Genomic DNA, 13,730 nt, shown 5'->3' with positions numbered 1-13,730 from the left:
CAAGAAAGTATTGAAATATGTCCTTTGTATTCTAACATTGCCTACTATTTGAGGTGTACAAAATATCACAAGGGCTTGAGTAATAATCATAAGTGAACTATAAAATTGGAAGCAGTAAAATAAATTTTCATTCAGGGTGATCTTTACTCCAAAAAAAGATATAATATATCATATTTTTTTGTCTTCATATGGGTCAAGTACCTATGATTCTTAAAGAAATACATGAAGGAGTTTGTGAAAGACATTTCTCTATGAAAACCTTGCCTATAAATTCTTTAAAATGACTGCATTGGTTATATTATAAACTGTGAAGTATGCCTAGAAATTTCAAGAAAGCTTAAGTATGAGGGAGCCTTTCCTTGTAGAACCTACAAGTTGAATAACTATTTAAGATGTGGAGTATTGACTTCATAGGTGAAATAAGAAATAAATCAAGTAATGGACATAATTAGATTGTTTTTGCTACAAATTAATTAACTAAATGGGTTGAAGCAAATCAAACCAAACATTCCACCAATATGATTAATACCAATTTTTTGATGAATAATGTCATCACTAGATTTGGAGTTCTTAGAAAGATTGTCATTGACAATGACATGTTGTTTAGATCAGAGGAATTTCAAAATTCTATAGTAAATATGGTATTCAGGTTTCCTACTCTTCTCCTTACCATCCTCAAGGGAATGGCCAAGTGGACTCCAATAATAAAAGTATAATTAAAATGATCAAGAGGGTGTTGGGTAACAATAAGAAATTTTGGGGGTGTTGGGTAGCAATAAGAAATTTTGTGATTGTAAGGTACATATTGTAGTATGTGGAGACAAAGTTAAAAAGGAAAAGGCTGTAGGGTTTTCAACATTTGAGCTTGTGTATGCGAAAGAAGCTATACTTCCCAAAAATAATTTGTTACCAATTTACATGTTTATCAAGAAATAATTGACAAAAGATATGGATTTTATGGATGAGAGGCTGAATGTAGTAGAAGAAATAGATGAAAAAATAAGAGCAACATTAGAGAATAACACTGAAAGACAAAAAAGGGTTAAATATCTTAATGACACAAAATCATCGGATGGAACTTTAAATGTTGTTGATTAGGTTCTAAAGTAGAAATTGAAGTATCAAGACAAAGAAAAATATGGAAAATTTAATACTCTTTGGTTAGGACTTTTTGTGCTATTTGACAAAGAAAGAGAGCACTCATTCTTTCTGTAAGAAAGTAATCAGAATATACAATAATTTCCCATTCATGTCCAATATCTTAAACCCATTTTCTTTTAAAATTCCATGTCATTTTTATATATTATTAGAATAGGTTTATTTCCATTTAATCTATTTACTTTTGTTTCTTGTTTGTTGTTACAGAGATATATGGATTCTTGTCATATTCTGATGAATATGCATCCCCAGAAAGAGCCACTAATGGAGCTTAAAAATTTAGTTCTCCATAAGAAAAATATTCTCCTTTTTCATATTTTGTGATACATAAAATTGCAATTCAATGATTTTTTGGATTATTAGATATGTAGTAAAATGATGGTCCAAATTTTAAAATTTTAGGAACAAGATATCTAGGTTTCTCCAATTTTTTGATTTTGCTACATAGTAAATGTTGATTCTCCAATTTCTAAATTTTCCATGTCGTATTTTCTTAATTTTTTGATTCCCCATTGAGCATGGTTTCTCATGTTGTATTTTGTCATTTCACAGTTCATAATTTCATGGCATGACAAGTTTGTAATTTCACATGAGGAAGAATTATTCTAACTCATAGTTGTGAACCATAGTTGTGAAGATCAATATTTTAAGGAGATATTTTTTGGATACTATGACAAGACATGCACATTAAAAAGTTAAGTATATTTTCATTTTGTCTTAAATCACCATTGAAAAGGATGTGAAAATTTAGTTATTTTTTCACATGCAAATAGATGGTTAAATTAAATGCATTCCCTAATCATTGTTAAAAGGACATTGTGAGATTATTTCATCCACATTATTCTTGCTAAAATGTTTTTTTGTTTTTGTTGTATGGGTTATAAGGACTCTCTTCCATGGGATTGCTAGTTTAGGCTTATAATAAAGAAGATGATCCAAAGCCAATAATGACACAAGATTTAATGTTGGTGCAAGAATACTCATTGGACCCTTAAATATCATGTATGTTGCTACCTAGGACATGCAAAAAAGTTATATTGATTATTTTTGTGATACTCATAAATTCAAACTTGAAGAAGAAAGAGTTGAGATCTATGCCCTCCTTATTGAGTTTAATGACCCTCATGGAAACTAACATTTTGAATAAATTCTTGATATGATACAAGAGTTATAGTTTTTTCTAAGAATCTTTAAGCTTTATGATTGTAAATTTTGGTGAATGATTGCAATTAGTTGTTAGTTAGTTAATTTTGGTGAACGATTGCAATTAGTTGTTAGTTAGTTTCTTTTGTAAAGGTCTAAATCTTTTTTGGGCCCTTTTGTTTTCTCTAACAAAGTGTACCAAGACCTTATAAGATATAGATAGATACAAAAAAAATAAAATTTTATATATATATAGAAGGTATTTTCATTGAAATGTATACATGCATCACAAGGTATATATTACTATTGACATTAAGGTCAATTTGTCTATTAGTGACTTAACACTTAGTTAGTTGGCTATATTGCTATCAAGTTAAATAGTCAGAATGTAGTTCATGCTAAGCTTCACAATGTCTACCAAGCATGTGAGACAATTTACTATATCACTCAAGCATAGTAGAGCCTACTGAGCTATCCAATAGAAGTGATCAAGATCTTAGTGTTAACTAAGCTCTATAGTGTTAATCAAGTTCTATAGTGTCTACCAAGCTTGCAGTCTTAATGAAGAGAATCCAGTGTTGACCAAGTCATGCAATGTCAACCGATTGACTGAGTATCTACTGAGTTTCTCAATGTTCACCAAGTCATATAGAGCTAACGAAGTTTGAGCTACTCCAAGTGATTAGTATGGATTATGCTTCAACTTCAACTGAGTGCCAGAGTATGTCGAGTGTCAGAACATCACTAATATTGTCTTTTGAACCCAAATTAAAATAATGGGTTGAATTTGTGAATTATGATGAATATGAATGATTCATTCTTTGTGCCCGGAGCTTCCCCTACAATTTTAGAATGAGGATGTTTTTGTGGGTGTAGCATATTCCTTTGGGGAGCTCCTATCAATTGATCTGACTATAGCCTCTAAAAGATGCCTAACCTATGCTTGTATTTACATACATGTAAGGAAAGGAGTGGAAATGTTGGAAGTTTTGACATTCCATTCAAAGCTAGGAGTGTATTTTCAAAAATTAATTTATGAGATGGTGCCTTTTGCATGCTTTCACTATTTAAAATCTGGGAACAAGGCCAACCATTTCCCTAAAGCCAAAGTAAAGAGGAACAAGAGTAAGCCTATCACTACTCCAGGGAAGGAAAAGAAATTGGTCTAGAAATAGAAGAAGACAAAAAAGCTAGAGAACTAGGTAGAGGCTAAGGGGAAGACAAAGGCCTTCGCATAGGAAGGAGACCTAAGTAATGTAGATGCTATAGAGGCAGAGGAGTCAAAAAATAGGGTTCAATAGAATAAAAACTAGGCCAAAATAGTGATAGAAAAAGATTCATCAATTATACAAGAGCAAGGAGCAAGTATTCCGAGGGATTATGGATCAGGAGTACAACCTAAGGATAGTGTCCCCCCTCTCAGTTCAGGAAGTAAAGGAGCAAAGGTGAGCTAGTCACAAGAGGAGTAGAAGATGGTAGAAGAGGTGAAGGATCAAGAACTCTCATTGGACCTCCCTTTGGTTCCTTTGGGGAATCTACTAGTTTCCACTGATCAGGGGCTGAAGGTTTTGGAACTAATCAACAACTCTTCCATAGAACATATTTCAAAATTGGAAGAATGGATACATAGTTGTTCTAAAGAAAAAAAAGGAAATTGGAATATGGTTAAAAGGAATAAAAACCAAGACCATCCCCTAGTGTCACCAACAATGACCAAAAGCAAGGTTAAAGTTGATGCTCGGGTAAAATCTAACGCACCAGGTAGAAAATGCTTGAGCTAGGTAATGTAAGAGGAGGCTAGAAGGAAATTGGTAGATAGGAGCCAAAGAACCATTAAGGATTGCTTTATTAAGATGAGGTGAAGATTATTTCATGGAACATAAGGGACCTAAATGGTGCCCATAAATAGGAGATAGGTAGGAATATGTTTAGAGACTGGGTCAATGACCTAATTTTTTACTGATCCAAGAAACAAAAATGAGAAAAGACATGACAGAGAAGTCATCTTTCAATATTAATATTTGTAATGGGTCCATGGACTCAGAGGGAGTTTCAGAGGGGTGGGGGGCTTATGCTCTTCAACAAAAAGGCTTACAATATCTCCACAGTTATTAATGAAGGAAATGCTCTCCTTTGCAAAGTTTTTCATATCTGTAGAAGATACATTTGGTTTCTCTTAAATGTGTATGCTCCCAACTCCAAGAGGGAAAGAAAGATTTTTTGGAAAAAGATTCATGATGCCATTCAAAGTAGTAACATTAATAAAGGTATTATTATGGGGGATTTCAATACCCCTCTCTCAAATGATGAAAAATCAATGGGGTTAGCCCTAGATTAGGACAGTAAACTAAATCTTTCAAATTTTATCAATAGATTGGCTTTTATGGATGTTGATCTGTCCGGGGGGAAATTTACTTGGTCAAACAGGCACTCTGGTGGGGATTGCATCTAGGTCCTTCTTAATAGAGCCCTCATGTCTCCAGACTAGATGCAAACTTGAATGTACAGACTCTCCCTTCTCCCTAGGGTTGGATCAGATCACTCACCAATTTCAATCTCATTTAGCCCTTTGATGGCTAAATGAAACTTCCCTTTCCACTTTGACAAGATGTGGACTTCCCACATGAATTTGTATACTACGATTTCCTCCTAGTGGAACATTGAGGTGGAAGGTACAAATATGTTCAGGATTACAAAAAAAATGAAAAATGTGAAAAGAAATATCAAAGCCTAGAATAAGATAGACTTTGATCATATCTTCTAGGGCAAGGAGGAGAAGATAGACATGCTCTAAAAGGTGCAAGAGATGATACAACATGAAGCATACAATGATCAGAATAGAATCGAAGAAAAGTCAATCCTTACAAAACTCCATAATATCATAAGTAGGGAATAACACTACTATAAGAAAAGGTCTAGAATCAATTTTCTTAAATAGGGGGATTAGATGACTAGGTTCTTCCATCTATCTACCTTAAAGCACCAAGCTAATAATAGGATTTTGGATATAAAGAAGGGCCAAGGCTTTTTGACAAATGATAGTGAGATCGCAAATGAGGCAATGAAATTCTTTTCATCTCTTCTTTCTAGGGACTCTTTGCTATTAAAGAAGGACTAGGAGGAAATTTTAACTTCAATCCCCAACATGTTACAAGACCATCTTAATTCCATATTAAAGGAAATTCCCACTATGCATGCAATTAATCAAGTCCTATTTTCACTACCAGCTAATAAAGCTCTAGGGCTAGATGGCTTCTCGACCTTCTTTTTTCAGATATATTGGGAGGTGGTCAAAGGGGATGTGGTGAAGGTAGTGCAAGAATTTTTTGGGGCTAGGAATCTATTGAAGGAGCTCAATGCTACCTTCATGGTGCTTATTCTAAAATCCCTAGGGGCTGATTTGATGGATAATTTTAGACCCATTAGTCTTTGCAATTCTTCCAATTAAATCATTTTAAAAGTGCTAACCATCAGGATTCTCAATGTGCTCCCTTTGATTATCTCCCCGCAATAAACTATCTTTTTCCCAGGAAGACAAATCCTAGACTCAATAATGATAGTTCATGAGGTGATCCATTCCTTAGAGGTAAGGAAAAGGGAGGGCTTCCTCCTCAAGTTAGACCTCTCTAAATCATACGACAGGGTGGATTGGGACTTCCTTAAGGTTGTTCTCCTCGCTTTTGAATTTGATGCTTAGTTATGCAAACTTATTCTTCAACTAGTCTCTTCCCACTCTTTGGCTATTATAGTTAATGGTTCTCCCTCCAATTTCTTCTTTCCATCAAGAGGGCTTAGATAGGGTGATCCTTTGTCCCCTATTTTGTTCATTATTATGGCAAAGTGTATTGAGAGGTTAATTTAGAGGAAAAGATAGGAAAGGACCATGCATGGTATAGAGCCCTCCTCTAGAAAAGTTTCTTTCACACATTAGCAATTTGTGGATGACACAATTCTAGGTGGGGAAGTTATGGTTCAGTAGGCTAAAGTGTTAAAAAACCTGCTAGACACCTACATGAGGGGTACTGGCCAACTAATCAAATGGGAGAAAAGTTCAATTTTCTTTGTTAACACCCAAAATGACCAACAAAGAAAGATTACTCAAATTCTTGTATGTGGACTAGTATCTCTCCCATCTAGTTATCTTGGAATGCCCATGGGGTTGAAACCTCTAGAATCTTTTTGGAATGGAATTAATGATAGATTCAATAAGATTTTGGTGGGTTGGAAAGGATCCACCCTTAGTCAGCCAGGAAAATGAATCCTAGTAAAATCTACTCCCTAAAACCTCCCAACTTATGCTCTAAGTCTATTTGGGATTCTGGTTAAATATGCTGACAGAATGGAGAAAATCCAAAGGGATTTTTCATGGATAGGATTAGAAGAAAACAAAAGATATCATTTGGTGGCTTGGGATACTGTCTACCTTCCCAAATGCTATGGTGGTTTGGGCATAATAAAAATTAAACAACTCAATATTTCTCTATTAGTAAAGTAGACATGGCACATTTTTTAGAGCACTAGAGAGTGGAGGGATATCATGGTGGAGAAGTACTTGAGAACACCTTCCCTTAGCTTTCTACTCAGTAAAATTGATATTTCACAAGTATCCTTTATCTGGAATAGGATCCTCAAGGCAAGATCTTTGGCCAAATCAAAGGCAAGGTGCAAAGTGAAGAATGGTGAAAGAATAAGTTTCTAGCAAGATAATTGGTTAATTTGAGGGCCTCTCATAGATTTCCCTAATTATGAGAGATGTGTTGACTCATGTATAAGAAGATTTGGATTGAAAGTTAGTTACTATAGGATAGACCAAGGGTGGAAAGATCTATCCTTAGTATCATAGGACCTCAAACCTCTAATGATTATACTAAATGCTATGGTTTTAAATAATAAGAGGGATGAAATTATATGGGGGGACAATACCAATTGGTGATATTCAGTTTCTTTTGGCTATTTTTCACTTTGGAATAGGATGGATAAACCAATTTAGGCTAAGGCTTGGATGATTGGTCTCACCCCTAAAATCAACATCTTCTTTTGGTTGATGTTAGAAGATAAAATTCTTACCATCAACAATCTAGCTAAGAGAGGTCAGTATATTCCTAATAGGTGAAATCTTTGTAAGAATGATCTCGAGATGGTTAACGATATTTTTATTCATTTTCCCTTTTCATTGGAGGTATGGGAACTTGTGACCTAGAGCTATGGGGTCAGCTAATGTAAATTGGCCAACATCTAGGATTACTTTAGTCAATGGGATTTTTTTCATAAAGGCATGAAGACTAAGACAATCTACTCCTAGACCCTACCAAATTTTTGCAAGGGAATATGGAAAGAGAAAAATAATTGAATCTTTAGAGAAAGGGAAGATCTTGCCTTTGATCTTGCAGATAGAATAGATAGTACTATGAGAGAAAAATATGCAATTAGACAAGGGGGAAATATTGAAGAAGGAGAAAAAAATATGGAAAGGAAAAAGGATAGGGAGTTGAAAAGATAGGAGGCAAAGTGGTTTTTTCCTCATGAAGAATGGCATAAAGCCAACTTTGATGGTGCAGCCAAAGGGAACCCAGACCTAGCTGGTTGTAGGGGAATAATTAGAAATTGTCATGGAGTTGAAGTAGTGGCCTTTTCCTACCCTCTAGGGACTTAGATGAACCACTACATGGAGGCTAGTGCACTCTTCAAGCTATCAAGTTGGCTCTTGCTATTGGAATTGAAAATCTTGGGTTTGAGGGAGACTCTTTAAATATAACCAAATGTTTAAAAGGATGCTCTCATCCTTCCTGGACCATTTCTAATGTGGTGGAGGAGATCCAATTGGATTTTGGAAAATTCAAAAGGGTCCATGTCAACCATGTGTATAGAGAGGCAAATTCTATTGTAGACTAGTTTGCAAATAAGGTGGTGACCAAAAATACAATGATGATGTGGCATAGCGAAGCCAACTTTCTAGTGGCCTTGAAAGATATTTTAATGCTAGAATGAATCCAAGGGAGTACAAAGGTGATCTTGAGTTAATAATGGAAATATATGTAAGATGAGTTGGAGGACAAGGTTTTAATGAGATTCATGGGAAGGTAATGAGATACCATCATTTTGTGCACTTCTAGCATTTTTTTTGGTCACATTTGGATCTTACATTAATAATGATATAGGTGAAAAGGATTTTGTGAATTAAATAGGTAAAAAAGTAGAATATTGTGAAGGGCTAAGGAAATAGTGTAGGGTTTTCATACAGGAGAGCAAGATGGTTGGTGAGAGGAGCAGGAAGGAGCTGGCTAGGGAGGTAGAAAAATGGGGAAAGAGAACAAAGGTCTAGAATAGACTGGAGAAGGGTGGAATAGGGAGGTACATAAAAAATCTCCATGGTTCTAAAAATAATATTACTAAGCTCATGGTGAACACCTCGAAGGATGGTCATGTTAAAATTGACGATGTTTCACACCAGGTGAGTGTGGAAACAATTTCTCTTGTGACAAAGATTCCTTAGGAGGGGATAAATTTTTTCAAGGACAAGAAAATGTTTGGCAAATGCAGTGAAAAATTTCATGAAGGATGAGGTAGAGAGGAATAAGTTAGTGAAGGTCGAGACTTATTATGAAATGGATTCAATAAAAAGTTGTGGAGGTATGTCTTAATGGCTATCATTGAATTCATTTCCTTGGATACTAGATTCGACAGAGTTAGAACACACCACTTTGTTTTGCTAAATCACTTTAGACATGGTGCTAAAATTTCTTTTCCTTTCTATCAATTTACTTATTTGAGCAAGAGCATTGAGGGTTTCAAGAATAAACCTAGTGCAAACTCAGCTCTTCATGAGGGTTTTCTCCTTCTAGTTTATGAATATCTTAAGACCTAGACTACGGGAAAATCTTTAAGCCATTTTGGGGATGCTTTAGAGGATTCAAGGAGCTCAAATTATTTTGACTTTGAGGAAAACCAAAGCCTAGAAGAAGAGGAAAATACACCTTCATCAGGTAAGAAGTCAAAGGGGGGGTGAAAAAATTTCTCCTTCCACTAGTAAAGTTCCAAGCAGGAAGAGTCTCAAAGAAATAACACCCAAGCTTGAGGAATAGGGGGAGAGGAGTATAATGAGGATGAGGAGGAAATGGAGTTTGAGGATGAGAAGAATGGAGAGGAAGTCACTATTCTGCCTGGAAATCCTAATAAGAGGAAGGCTAAGGAGGATTTGCCTTTGGAAAGGAGAAGTGATGAGACACCTGACATTTGTGGTTGTCCCCCTTCCCTCTCTTCACCCTTGGGGAAGATAAAGGAGATCTTGGTGGAAGATAGTGGAGAGGATGTAATTAAAGAAAGGAGGAGGTCATAGAGAAACTTCAACACTAGAACTGGGAAGATGGGGATCATCAAGGAGACCTTGAATTCCCAAGTTATCAAAGATAAGGAGTGAAAAGCTAATTTAGAGGAACTCATATACCTAGCTTCGGTTGCAATTTTAGAGAATGTAAGGGAAATAGGGCTCGACCTACTCAATAATGCCAAAAACATCATGATAGACAACGTCCTCTCAACTAAGTGGATTTTCCATGAGATTGAAGAGCTTAAGGAGACAAAGGGCCAAGAGGAAGGCCAAAGGAAGAGTAGTGACCAAGGTCTTCTAGCAGACTAGGATGATTATCTTTCTAAGGTTTAGAAAAGGGTGCAAATAATGGAGATATCGAACAAAAATCTTGCCAATCAGGTGATTGCCACTCTGAACATTCTCAATGAGAACATCAACAGCCTGGGTGAATTGCTAAAAAATGTAGGCATTGGTGCGGAAAAGAATGAAAGGGCCAATGAGGAATCCAAGCAAATTGAGGGGGAAATGAATGAGACCAAGGGCCTAGTGGAACATTCTAATGATCTGAACTAGGAGCGTGTGATCGAGGAGATCTAGTGTGCTTATGAAGTAGCTGAAGTAATGCAGGATCTTGATAGGAAGACTAAGTAGTAAGGGTTTTATTTCTTGTCTTGTCCTTTTGTTGTTGGGTCTTTTTGGCTTTTCCTTTTTGGTCATTGGCCTATCCTTTGTTATGGCCTTATGTAGGCAGTATTACTAGGTTAGGGCTTTATTTAATATTATGTGGCTAGTGTATTTGTAAAAACTTTTGGGTTTTAGGACTGCTGTAAAACCTATTTTTCTTAGTAAAAAATGTATTTTTAAGTAGAAATTCCTTTTCATCTGAATACAATAGAAGTATTAAGAAGAGTTGTCATTATTACTTTAAAGGATCTTAAAGTTACCCAAAAGAAAGCAAAAAGGAGATGTTGACATTTCCAAGAAGTCCTCCTTTAGATTATACAAGAAGGTTGTGGTTGCACAAATGGGAGTCACAGAATTGAGAAGATTACCAATCTCATATCAAAGATACTAGTTTGAATTTAATTTAAATAGAGTCCTTTTTGAAAAATGAGGATCAAAGGATAAATACCACATGATCTCTATCAATTCAATTACTAGAACAATGAAACATTCACTATGAACATGGATGTATTTATATTTTACATAGCAAGTGGCATGATAAAGAATATTCATTAGCACCAAAACTGGTCCTATTGAGCTTGCGACCACTAAAGGAAAGTAACATATAAATAGAGGAGCCTCACTACAAGACATAATGAAAGGGCATTCAATTTTTTTTTTTTTACCAAGATAAGTAGGTTTACTCAAAGTTGTGACATAGAGATCCTCATAAATAAATCAGAGAGTTAAATTACAAAGGCAAGAACAAGCCTATAGTTACATATTTTCATCAAATATTTTATGAAGAGAAGAATGAGGACTTTAAACAAAAGATTAAAATTCAACGACTTTAAGAAGTCATAGTCACAAATATAGAACAAAAATTCTCATATCTCACACCAACTTCATATTATATACAAATATGAACATCATGTTCAATAGATGCCCAAATGCAAAATGAAGGCAAATCAGAAAAGAGTGGTTTGTAATCTACCAAGTCACAGTGAAAAATAGTGTACAGTACCAAGAAAAAAGAGAATGATAAAGCTAATTGAAATAAAAGTCCCTCAATTTTGTGGATATAAAATAACCAAGGAATTTTGAATCCTCATGATATAGACATTTTAACATACAAGGGACATAAATAAGTAATTGGCTTAAAATAAGAAGTGAAGGTCTTTGATATATTAAATAGCAACCAAAAAAAAGGAGGTTAGCTTTAAGAAATGCTAGATTTGTTTTTATCAAATACCTTTTCACTAGGGTTGGCATTCAAAATATTAACTATAAAAAAATTCTTCCTCCATAAGATTTAATTTACAAAAATAAAAGAAACCTTAGCTTGTAGATGTAATCTCCAAAATCTTCTAGAAAATTAGGAAATTACAAAATGTGTTCTTTTGGGGTTTATCTACATTAGGGAGAATTGAAAAAAATAAAATAAAGTAGATTGTATAGTATGTTTGAGTCTAATCACCTAGGTTAAATTTATGTTAATATATTTTCACGCTACATATCAAATTTTTTAACAGCTTTCCTCTTTACATTTTGTTTTAATTTTTTTACTTGATATAACTGTTAGGAAATTTTTTTCATTTATATATATCTTACTACGCATTAAATAGGAAATATAGTTGAAATGATTATAATTTATTCTCACAAATATATTTTTCCTCTACCAAATATGCAACTATTTTCTCAACAATTCATCCAATAGATATGCATGCAAAGTATACAAACATATCTAAGACACATGTAATTGTTGATATAATTTCTCATAAATTTTTCATATTATGAAATGCCATTGTTGGAGGATATGTAATATGTATGATCATAGATAAGGAACATAACAATATAATAATAATTAAGAATTAGATTTTAAATTAAGTATATTAGAATAATGTATTACTAAATATTAATTATATACAATAATTTATATTACTTATATAATTTTTTAGAATTCAAATTAAATTAACATTAAAATTAAAATTCAGATTATATATTTTTATATATAATTAATTAGAAGACTAATTAGGAGAAGTAATAAAACTCCTTGAAGAGCTAGTAAATGACTCCAATTGGAGAAATTCAAGTCACCCCAAGTCACCCCTCATCTAAATAGGACTTTAGCTCCAAGTCTATTAAGAGTGAGAAAAATCCCACCAAGAGGAAGAGGTTGCACCAAGACATTGGAAAGAAGCCTATCTATAGCCCACCTAGTCCCTCACACATCTCAAGTACCCTGGAAGCTGCCTCATCCTTGACTAGAAGTAGGTAGAGGACATCACCTCCCTCATGGAAGGCACTCCCAAAGGTGGGGAGGAGAAAGGGAAGCATAGCCATGGCCAAAGCCAAAGCAAGGCTTAGCTTGAGAGGCTGGAGCATTCAATAAGGGAGATGGTGAATAACCACATTGGCCTTTGCCAAAAATTCAATACCCTAGCTAAATTCACCATGAAGGTCATGCATTTGGATACCACTACAATATATTTTGCAAGTTAATAAGGACAATAAGTATTCAGGCAAGGAGATCAAGACTACCCTCTTCATTTATGGCTTCCTAGTAGAGGATTCACTGGAGACACTCCTAGACAAACCTATCAAAGAGGAGGGGGTGGACATTAATAGGGAAGAGCATGAGGAGGAGAAGAATGAATATTGGAAACTAGCCATACCTATGATTTTATAATAGCTTTTAATGTGTTGGATCACTTTGAACTTGGTGCCCTACATGGTTTTATTATATATGTATATGATCAAGTACTGGGTTGATCATAGTAATATGCCCCCTTATTGCTGGCATGTTTTTTTGTTTTATTTGTTTATTACTAGTGGGATTTGTGGTAAGGATTACTCTATTTTCGAGCTTTCCTTTTTTTCTTTTTTTGAAATATAAATACAAGGATATTTGAAATTCTAATTCCCTATCATTTATCCTCCTCCTTTGATTCTTCTCCTTCCTTCCAATAATATCTCAATGTGTATGTGTGTGTGTGTGTGTGTGTGTCTATGTATATATATATATATATATATATATATATATCCAAGAACATCTTAGGAAATAATGTCTCTTGCTAATTCTTGCAATAGAAGAGAACTATTTCCCATGCTTTGACTTCACTAGTGATTAATGTTTTTCTACATAGCCAATCATAATTTTTCATTACCATCTATTGATGGGAACTTTTAATACTTTAAAAAAAAAACTTTTTAAAGATGATCGATAGTTAGCTGGATACTATGCAAAACAATGCTTTTACATAATTCAACAACAAAGAAGGGGCAAAAATCCATGTAAAGGTCTTGGGGTTAGGATCCTTGTATAATGACTTCATGGCTGGCTTTTTTGGCATGACTACAGAGTCTTGGGCATTCCATTCCTATGAAAACACCAAACATTTTTGTTTGCAAGTAAGGCTTCCTCCCCTTCATGAAGGTGAGATGTGTAGCTACTTAT

The 13,730-nt window shown here is 34.5% G+C and overlaps 1 pseudogene; it reads left to right on the top strand.

The window, feature by feature from the left end:
- Positions 1–9,415: 9,415 nt before the first annotated feature.
- LOC149543705 (C4-beta,C20-epoxidase-like) overlaps positions 9,416–13,730 on the top strand; it is a 30,874-nt pseudogene continuing 26,559 nt past the window's right edge.

Source organism: Cupressus sempervirens, chromosome 8 (genome assembly GCF_028749045.1).
Source record: "Cupressus sempervirens isolate cs-2001-9-10 chromosome 8, ASM2874904v1, whole genome shotgun sequence".
In the NCBI taxonomy this organism is placed as follows: domain Eukaryota; kingdom Viridiplantae; phylum Streptophyta; class Pinopsida; order Cupressales; family Cupressaceae; genus Cupressus; species Cupressus sempervirens.
This window is presented reverse-complemented; position numbering and strand designations above follow the sequence as displayed.